The sequence below is a fragment of the Aotus nancymaae genome, unplaced genomic scaffold, assembly GCF_030222135.1.
Source record: "Aotus nancymaae isolate 86718 unplaced genomic scaffold, 86718_ANA_hifiasm-v0.15.2.pri h1tg000103l, whole genome shotgun sequence".
Lineage (NCBI taxonomy): Eukaryota > Metazoa > Chordata > Mammalia > Primates > Aotidae > Aotus > Aotus nancymaae.
Genome location: NW_026988518.1, coordinates 1633732 through 1642530, shown reverse-complemented (window position 1 = coordinate 1642530; position 8799 = coordinate 1633732). Strand labels below are relative to the sequence as shown.

Genomic DNA, 8799 nt, shown 5'->3' with positions numbered 1-8799 from the left:
GGGACATATAAAGTAGTATTGTAAGATTTGAATCTAGATTGTGATGAATTAATGAGGTTTACAGTAAACTCTGGGGTAACTAGTAAGGAAAGATTAAAGAAAGTAGTATAACTATTAAGACAATTGTGAAAATAAAGTATAATTAGAAAAAATCTAATAAAAATAAAAATAGCATTATATTTAAATTTAACATTCACAGTGGTTACATTAAATATAAATGATCTAAACTCTGATTAATAGGCTGACTTGGTCAATGAGAAAAGAATACATACCACATAAAATTTAATCAGAAGAAAATAGGTCAGCTATATTGACATTAAAGAAACTTCAAAACAAGGATTATTTCCAAAAATAAAGACACAAAATGTTTTGATTATAATTGCTAATAATAAAAAAACCTAATCACTAAGGAGATCAAGCAATGCTAAATTTATACACATTTAACAGCAGAGCCTCAAAATACAGGAAATAAAACTCATAGAACCGAAGGTAGAAATAATAAATTCACAATTATTTTAATTACACACCTAGGAAACCGATAGAACATGTACACAGAAAATCAAGGATACAGAAGAATTGAACAATGTTGTCAACCAACTTGATCTAATTGATGTATATGGAACATTATACCCAGTAATATGCAAGGTACATAATTTTTTCAAGTACCTATAGGCATTTACCAAGATAGAACATATTGAGAGCCTTAAAACAAATTTTAATAAACTTTAACAAATTGAAAACATACAAGGTATATTATCTGAGCACAGTGAAATTTAACTAGAAATCAGTAGTCAAAAGGTATCTTGATAATATTCAAATACTGGAAATTAAGCAACATATTTCTAAGCAATTTATGGATCAATGAGGAAATTACAATGGAAGTTAGAAATTATTAATTAAGTGAAAATAAAAGCACATCATATCATAATATTTTGCATAAATCAAAGAAGTCCATAGAAAAAAATTTATAGCATTAAATGATTAGAAAAAGAACAGCTATCTGTGCTGCATTGCTAGAAAGAAATACCTAAGACTGGGTAATTTATAAAGGAAAGAGGTTTAGTGAGCTCACAGTTCTGCAGGCTCTACAGAAAGCATGGCACTGGCATTGGCTTGTCTCCTAGGGAGGCCTCAGGGAGTCCTGACACATTGTGGAAAGCACAGCAGGAGCAGGCACTGCACATGACCAGAGCAGGAGCAAGAGGGAGAGTGGGAGAGGTGCCACACACTCTAAACAACCAGATCCCAGGCAAACTCACTCACTACCTTGAGGACCACATCAGGCCATAAGGGATCTGCTCCAATAACCCAAACATTTCCCACCGGGACCCATCTCCAACACAGGGGATTATATCCCAACATGAGATTTGGAGGGGACATCCAAACTATAGCAGTAAACTAGAAAGAGAAGAATAAATTAAACCAAAAGAGAGCAAAGAAGAAAAATAAACTTATATATATTCTAATTGGATAAAAAGCCAAAACCCATCAGTATGCTGCATCCAGACTCATCTTACATGCAACAATACACAAAGACTCAAAACAAAGAGAAGGAGGAAGATTTACCAACCAAACAGAGAGTAAAAATAAATAAACAAAAAGCAGGAAATGCAATTCTCGCCTCTGATAAAGTAGACTTTAAAGCAACAAAGAGCAAAAGAGGCAAAGAAGGACATTACATAATGGCAAAAGGATTAATGTAACAAGAAGAGCTAACGATTCTATAGATCAACGAGACAGAAAATGAACAAGGCCACTCAGAACTTGAACTCAGACCTGGAACAAGTAAACTTAATAAACATTTATAGAACTCTCCACTTCAAATACACAAAACATACATTACCACCTCACACTTATTCCAAAAGTGACTACATAATTGGAAGTAAATCACTCCTCAGTAATCGCATAGCATTTCATAGGTTTAAATGAAATATTGGTTGGCTGTTTGTTTGTTATTTTCTTCCCTTATTTTTTCCTGACTACATCATTAAGTATAATTATCGGTATAAAAGAGGTTTTCAAAACTCATTACTAAATTGCATTCTAGCCTGGGCAAGAAAGCAATACTCCCATTCTCTCTCTCTTTTTCTCTTTATTTTTCCTCCTCTTCTTCATTCTTTTTTTCTTTCTTTCTAAAAAAAAAAAAGAAAGAAAAATAATAAAGACAAGAGAAGAAATCAGTGAAATTGAAGTACAATAAAGTCAATGTAACAAAATATCAATTTCTATGATAAATCAATAAAAACGGTAAACCCATAGCCAAATGTATCACAACAAAAAGAGAACACACAAATTACCCATATCAGGAATAAAAACATCACTATAGATGCTATAGATATTAAAAACTAAGAATATGATGAGTGACTTTTCCCACTAAATTCCACAAAAATGAAATGAACAAATTTTTTAAAAGGCATAAACTTCAAAAACTCACTCAAGATGAAATTGGTAAGTTGAATAGTTACATATCTATATCTATTTGGATGCACAGTTAAAGAGAGTTTGTATATTTATGAAGTTCAATTTATACTAACCATATGACTCAGCAATTCCCAAAACATGTGTTAAGCCAGGAATGAATAAAGCACATGATCTACAACGTAGGATCCAAAAAAGAAACTTAAAAGTCTGTTTATTTTATTATCATTTCATTTATATGACATCCTTCAAATGGGGACACTATAGGGGTAGAAAATCGATCAGTCATCGTCAGGGGCTGGAAAAGGAAGAGGGAATCAACAACAAGGGGTCACCAGTGAACTTTCTGGGGCAAAGTAAATGTTCCATTTTTTTTATTATGATGATAGAAGTACATTATTGTAAGTATATTAATAAAATCGAACACCTAACAAGGATGAACTTGATTGTGTATAAATTGAACCTCATAAATCCTAATCTAAAAAAGAAATTATAGCCTCTAAAACAAGATTTAAGACAAAAATGTATAAATATAACTCACTACATTGACATTATCATCTAACTAAACTCAGAAAGAGCATTTAATAAAATTCAAACCTCTTTTAGTTCCTAAGAAAAAGATAACATAAATATAGAAATGTATTAGTATCTCGTGTTTGGTTCTCCGCCAAAGAATCCTGACACAAGGATTCAGGTACAATTCTGCTGTATTATAGATGATTTCAGAAAGCACTAGTAGGGAAGTGGCGAAGTGAGACAGAGAAAAAAAGGCAATGAAGCATATGTTGTCAAAAAATCTATTACCATAGGTAATTTGAATTTAATTTCACCAAGAAACTCTAGGGGGCATTGCAGAGCACACATCTCAAAGTCAGCCCGTTGGAGGCACAAGCAATCTAGATATTTATCTACCAACTCTTATCAGTCTCATTGATATGTTGCAAAATTAGAGAAATTAAAACAGTGTCTTTTTAGCACAAGAGTATGTAGATAGGTTAGTAGAAAAGAATAGAGAACTCAGAAAGAGATACAACCAATTTGGAAACATGGTGTAAGATGTAATGTTTCAAATTAATTAAGAAAAGATTATATTCTATTAAAAGCATTGACCCAATTGCCCTTTTCTATGGAAACAGTGATGAAATCATAGCATACCACACACTATATGCAGAATAATTTCAAATTTGATTAAAAATACAAACTAAAGAAGAATCTTTCTAAAACTTGGGGAAAAAGTACGATTAATTTTACAAACTTGAGATAGAATGTTTTCCTTAACCAAAGTGGCTAAGGCTAAATTTTAAAGAAAAATCATTTGACATAAAATTACTTTTTTGATCAAACAGAATGCAACACAATTATTTTATAAGGAACAGAGTAGGGGAAGGCCAGTCGCGTTGGCTCACACCTATGATCCCAGCACTTTGGAAGGCAGAGGCAGGTGGATCACAAGGTCAAGAGACTGAGACCATCCTGGCCAACATGTTGAAACCCCATCTCTACTAAAAATGCAAAAATTAGCCGGGCATGGTGTCGCACACCTGGAGTCCCAGCTGCTCAGGAGGCTGAGGCAGAAGAATCACTTGAACCCAGGAGGTGGAGGTTGTAGTGAGCCAAGATCGCATCACTGCACTCCAGCCTGGCCACAGAGTGAGACTCTGTCCAAAACAAAACAAAAAAAGAGTAGGGGAAGATATACTAACTTCATTTAACAACAAAAATGTAAGCCAGATGGATGTTATTACATAAACAGATTAGATAGATGGAGATAATTTATTTTAAGAATCCCCATTAGAATTTAGTAAACCACCTTCTCCACATATTTTCTACATTAAGTAGACTTAAATACACATATTGTGCAAAAAAAAAAAAAAAAAAAAGCTTCTCGAATTGTGGACTCTGACCCAAGAAACATAATTCAAATATTCACTGCTATATTTCTTATGTTAACTTTCACATTAAACAAATAGGGCTTGCTTTTCTAAGTGAAATTCAAGTTATTTATCAAGATTTTGGGGGGCATTCTCAGGTAACAAAAATTTCTCAGGTTCTTGAGAAGTCACCTACATATATATTGATTTGTTTTCCATTTTAAAAAAATTATGTAGTTCAGTATTCTCAAGGAACTCCCACTTTTAACCAAGATGTAGTAGCAGGGATGTGATTTTTCCCTCACCTAAACAAAGACACAAGACAATAGTTATGAAACAAGAGTTTTTTTTTACTATACAACAAAGGCTAATGATTCCTGAGAAATGGAAAAGAAAAGAGGTGAAACCCACAAGCTTACAGCCTTGAGAAAGTTTCTGGAATGCAGTGCATGAAAGGGAAAATGAAGAAGAGCTCATTTGATTCCTGGAGCTGAGCAGACAGAGCTGAGAGCTTGAAGAGATTAGCACAGCTGGAACCTGTGGGTCAGAGTGACAGAAAAGAGGAAAGAATACTGGTAATCTGCAGCAGGTTCTCATAGACAGAGTTCTGCAGAATACAGATCAATGCATGTGTGTAAGAAACTACCCAAGGCTGAAGAAAGACTATCTGTAAGAAATAGAGAGAACAATGTCCGGTATTCACACAGGACTGGGAATGATGCCCATTACCACCAGCCAGACTGAAAAACACAATTCATAGGGCACTGGTTTGAGTATTCAGGAAGGTCTCGCCTCAGGAGAGATGAATAATTAGTACTACACTGAATGCTACTCTGATTCCATCCAACAATCTTAAAGACTCTAAAGGATCAAACTGTTTCCAAGTAACTTAACTGAGTCTTAGAACACAGCTCAAGACTAATAAGAGAAATATAAAATATCCAACACTACTCAAGATAAAAATCATGATCTGTACATCCAATCAAGGACTGCCCAACAGAAAAGAAATAGAAAAATATTACCCATAATAAGAATAATCAATCAACTGAAGCCAACACAGTACCTGCAAAGATGATAGAATTAGTAAATTCATTAAAAAAATTCTTATTACTTTTCATACATTCAAAATTTAAGTCAATACAAGGAAGATTTAAAAAATCCCAGATTGAAGTTCTAGATATGGAAACTACGATATCTGAGATGAAAATCATTAAATGTGGGAATGGGTGCCTGAAACCACAGATAGCACTGAACCCTACATATACTATATATTTTTCTATACATATATATATATGGTAAAGTTTAACTTACAAATTAGGTACAGTAAGATATTAACAACAATAATAAAATAGAACAATTATAACAATATGCTGCAAAAGAAATTATCATGTCCTGTGGCCATAATTTTTGCAGTTTAAGGTGTGACAACAAACCTAACATGAATTTCTTCACAATATCATGAATAAAAGTTATTCTTACTGCAGATCTTAGCAACCTCATTCAGTGTATGATTTTTTTCTTTACTTATTAAGTTGAGAATTTTCATTTATTCACTTAAAGAAGTGCTTTATGGCTTTTCTTTACCATATCTGAGTTGCCAGCACTTTGGGGACATTACTAAGTAGAATAAAGGTTAGTTGAGCACAAGCACTGCCATACCACAGCAGCTTATCTGATAGCAGAGTTGGCTATAAAGTGACTAATGGGTGGGTAGTGTATGCAGTGTGGATACATTGAACAAAATGATGATTTATGTCCCAGGCAGGATGGAGTGAGATTCTATCATGCTAATCAAAACAGTACGTAATTTAAAACTTATGAATTGTTTATTTCTAGAAATTTTCATTTAATATTTCAGATGATAATTAACCACATATAACTGAAACAGCTTGAAAGCAAAACTTCAGTAAGGAGAAACTACTGTACACTGGATAGGACTAACAGCAGACACAACATTGCACAAGAAAATACTAACAAACTTGAAGACATGACAATAGAAACCGTTCACAACGGAGCAAAGAAAAGAGAAAAAGGAAAAGATCAGCAGTGAACTGAAGGAAAACTTCAAGCTGTTTAATATATGTGAAATTCTAATACTCAAAGGAGAGGAGTGAGAAAGCAGGGCAAAACTTGGTGAAGAAACAATGGCTCAAAATGTGCCACATTTGATTAAAACTATAAGCCATTTTTATAGAAAGTTCAATAAACCCCAAGTAGAAGAAATATGAAGAAAATTATACCAATTCATCTAATAATCAATTTGCTCAAAACCAGCAATAGTAGAAAATCTTAAAAGTAGCCAAAGAAGTAAGACACCTTTCATTCAGAGGACCAAAGATGAGGACAAAAGCAAATTTTTCAGTGGAAACAAGCAACCATTAGCATTAACACCTTTAAACTACTAAAAGAAAGATAAAAAACTGCTGACCTAGAATTTTATACCCACATAAAATGCCTTTCAAAACAAAGGCAAAATATGCACGTTCTCAGACATATAAAAGTTGAAAGAATTCAGCAGCAGAAGACCTATATGACAAAAAATATTTCTAGAATGCCCTTCAGGAAAGGGAAAATGATATCAGATGGAATCATGGATCTGCATAAAAACAAGAATGAACAGCAAAACTGGTAAGTACAAGGTAAATATACAAGATATTTTTATATTATTTAAATATCATTAGGATAATTTACTCTTTAAACAAATATAATAGTACTGTCTTGTTGTGTTTACAGCTTATATGCAAGTAAAGCATATAAAAATATAGCCAGGAAGGGATAAGTGCATTCATACTATCGTAAGGTTGTTACACTATATGTGAAGGACATACAATCACTTGAAAAACAACTATGATAAGTTAAAAATATATATTATAAATCTTCAATCATCTACTAAAGTAACAAAACAAAGTGTTATAGCTAATGAGCCAATGAAAAGATAAAATGTCACCAAAAGCAATCCAAAAAAAAGCAGCAGAGAGAGAAAAGGGAACAAAGAACAGATCAATAGAAAACAAATAGCAAGATGACAGATTTAAATGTAAATATATCAATAATAGTTTTCTAGAAAAACTGTTTGAATATCCCCAATAAAAAAGCACAGATAATTGCTACATCTAGATATAAAAAAAGAGCATAGGATTAGGAAGGGGCTTTAAAGGTCCTGGTAATGTTTCATTGTTAACCTTAGTGGTGAGTATGTTCATGTTGACTTTATTATTTTCCTTTGATCTGCACATATGTGTTTTTCCCATGACCTGTACATGTGTGCTTTATGTGCTTCAATATTCATACTATATGTCACAATAAATCATTTTTTAAAAAGAGGTGAGAGAGAGTACGGAAAGTCATAAGAGAAGATAAGGAGGCAGTCTAGTTTGAAAAATTATAGAGGTGATTTACTCTAAAGAGCAATAGAAAAATATTTTGATAGCTGAGGGGGTTATGAAGTAGTGGGAAGGATTATTTCCTTTTAAAATGGGAGATATTACAGTATGTTTACATAATTATGGAAATGATCTCCTAGGCCAAAAAAAAAGAGAGAGAGCTAATGCTAGATTGAGAAGTTTCAGCTAGAGAAACCAACTTGTCAGGCAAAAGGGTTTGTGATTCAGTGCAGTCATCAAAGAAATGACCTTAAAAAAGGATATTTCAGCCATTGTTGCAGAAAGAAATGTAGAATATATTAGTGTAGACTCAGTGGGATGATAGATGTGGTCATAAGAGACTATGGAAGCACAAGAATAAAGATAACAAAAAAGAGTAAGAAAAAGAAACCAAATTTAAAATAGTAAAATGATTGGATAAAAGAAATTAATTGACATAAAAACATTTAAAAAGCCAGAAATTTAGAGGAGAATTTAAAAAAATGAATATTTTAGAATAAGATTGTTAGGTAAATCTAGAAACTCAACATTTAAGAGTGTATGATTCTAATTTTAGAATCAAGTAGAATTTAGAATTCTTATTTTAGAATCAAATATAAGTAATAGAGAAGATAGCATGTTCATGTGCTTAGTCCTTAAGCTCTTCTCTAAACATTCCTTATATTTCTTTTTCTAATGAAAGTCTGACTCCTTAAGATGTGAATTCACCTATAGTACCCCCAAATTATATATAGAAAAATGTGTGTTTTCTCTCACACATTTGTTACCACTGGTAGAGGAGGTAAATTTTGCATCTTCCCTGTTCTTCACTGCCATTTTCAGATTACTTTTTCTGCCTTCTGAGAAAGGCACATGATATGGTTTGGCTGTGTCCCCACCCAAATCTTATCTTTAAATGTAACTCCCACAATTCCCATGTGTCATGAGAAGAACACAGTGGGAGGTAATTGAATTATGGGGGGTGGTTCTTTCCCGTGCAGTTCTCATGATAGTGAATAAGTCTCAAGAGATCTGATGGTTTTAAAAATGGGAGTTCCTCTGCAAAATCTCTTTCTTTGCCTGCTGCCATCCATATAAGACACTACTTGCTTCTCCTTGTCTTCTCCCTTGATTGTGAGGCCTCCCCA

The 8799-nt window shown here is 33.0% G+C and overlaps 1 long non-coding RNA gene across 2 annotated transcripts in view; it reads right to left on the bottom strand.

Moving 5' to 3' along the window:
• Nucleotides 1-490: 490 nt before the first annotated feature.
• Nucleotides 491-8799, bottom strand: part of LOC135272056 (uncharacterized) — a 73887-nt gene continuing 65578 nt past the window's right edge. For both annotated transcript variants that reach the window (XR_010340162.1, XR_010340163.1), the window contains exon 4: nt 491-2132. This is a non-coding gene — a long non-coding RNA (uncharacterized LOC135272056). The remainder of the gene's footprint in view (nt 2133-8799) is intronic.